The sequence below is a fragment of the Bubalus bubalis genome, chromosome 2 (genome assembly GCF_019923935.1).
Source record: "Bubalus bubalis isolate 160015118507 breed Murrah chromosome 2, NDDB_SH_1, whole genome shotgun sequence".
Taxonomy (NCBI): domain Eukaryota; kingdom Metazoa; phylum Chordata; class Mammalia; order Artiodactyla; family Bovidae; genus Bubalus; species Bubalus bubalis.
Genome location: NC_059158.1, coordinates 158,129,279 through 158,131,228, shown reverse-complemented (window position 1 = coordinate 158,131,228; position 1,950 = coordinate 158,129,279). Strand labels below are relative to the sequence as shown.

Genomic DNA, 1,950 nt, shown 5'->3' with positions numbered 1-1,950 from the left:
TTCCTGAGTTACTTCTTGAATTCTGGAGCTGCATATCCCTGTTGGAATCTGGGTGGTTGATTTTAAAGTCATTTGGAGATAAGGGGTATGGTACTTAATGTGCTGGCCTTTGGTGTTTTAACCGACCTCCTGGGCTTGTGGCCTTACTGTAGGGGAGAGAGCCTGTGCTGCTGAAATGCCAGGCTGGAATGAGGTGTCCAGGGCTTGTGCTGTGAGACCAGCCCTCCTCCTCCATCTTTTCTCCTTGGAGAAACCTCCCATCTCTGAGACCCTAGTCCCAAGCGGCAGGTCTTGTGGCCGCGTTTTTCCCTGACCTTGAGCTCCCAGCACAGTTGTCATCTGAGATCTATTTAAACTGCCTTTTGGCTCTGCAGACAAGAGCTGAGTTGGACAAAAGGCATCCACTTTGGCTTCCAGACCCACGGAATCTTCTGGCCCCATCAGTAATCAGATTCATCTTCTTTATCAGCTGATGAGTGAGCAAAGGCAAGGGTTTAGTCTCTGTGGCTTGTAGGTCTTGGGACATTGGGGAAGACCTCACAGGACAGCCCCTCTAACCTGAGAGCTGATGAGGGTCACGGCTTCTGTGAGGCCCACGCTGGAGACGGTTCTTCCTCCCCTCACTTTGCTGGCAGGCCATGTGGGCAGCCGTGTGACCCAGGCTCCGACTGGGGCCTGGGTGTGTCCTACTGGGCACATCGCTTCATCTGTTTGTCTGCATTTTCTCATCTGTGAGGAGGCGATGATGTGTGTATTCTACTTACTCCCGCAGGGGCTCTGGGAAAACCAGCATGAGACAAGTACGTGTTGGCGAGTGGGAATGCTTTTTTTTTTTTTAAATTTAATAAAGTTTTAATTTTCAAAATGTACAGCTGGTGGGGCCTGTTTATGCGTCTTTACCAGCAGCTGAGGCGTTTCCGCCCTTGGTGTTTCTGGTGTAAATCACTTGAGCTCTGTGCGTTGAAGCCAATTTAATAAGTCCTTTACTAAGGGGTTTCTGAAGGGCTGCCCTGGCCAGGGAGCCACGAATCTTGTCTCTGAGAGACGACAGCTGGAGTTACAGCTTCTTTACAGAGTTTGTCGTATGTCGCTTTGTCAAACTAGACTAGGTTATTAAGCTTGTCCTGAACTCTGCCTTTGGGACCACTTCTTCTTTTTGGCCTCACCCCCAGATTTGTTCACTGGATCCTTGCCTTTCTTGGCTGACATTCTGGCATCTTTCTTCTTCTTGTCATCCTTGGGTGGCATAGCGAAGTTGGAAGAGGGAAATGCTTTTAATATAAGTAAACATGAATGAAGTTGCCATTGGCTACGGGGTTGTGAATGAGACCCCAAAGTGATCAACTGAGGATTTCTACCTGGAGGAAAGGGCTTCACAGAAATGTATTGAATGCTCACTATCAGGTTATTGGTAAACACCAGTGAGATCTTGGTGCAGAGCCATTACGAACAAATGGCCCACTTGTGTATCATATTTGGCCTATAGTATATTTATGTTCTGTTCTTTAGCCTATGTAAGGTATTATGCCTTGATAGAAGGCAGACTTTTCTGTGGACCATACACAATAAAGAGTTGACATAGCTCTGGTCCTTGGTGGAAATTCAGGTACATTCTCATTTCTTCATGAATATTAATTAAATAAACTTGGAGTAAATTACTATCAGCTGGATTGCTGTGAAGACCTGTGCAGAAGGATGAATGAACCCTGGTACCATCGTGGGGCTGGGTTATGAGCAGTGGTATCCTCCCCACCCCCAACCTCTTTCCTTCAAGGATGTCCAGGTGAGGAACCATTCACTCTTTGTAAGCATGCTTTTCTTTTTGTTTTTAATTCAACAAATATTTACTGAGTGCCCACCATCTGCCAGACACTGTTTTTTTTTTTTTTTTTTTTTCAGACGCTGTTTTTAAAAATAGCTTTACTGATGTAAAATTGAATACAATAAACT

The 1,950-nt window shown here is 45.8% G+C and overlaps 1 pseudogene; it reads right to left on the bottom strand.

The window, feature by feature from the left end:
* Window positions 1–674: 674 nt before the first annotated feature.
* On the bottom strand, window positions 675–1,248 carry LOC102398417 (annotated as a pseudogene).
* Between the last annotated feature and the right edge of the window lie 702 nt (window positions 1,249–1,950).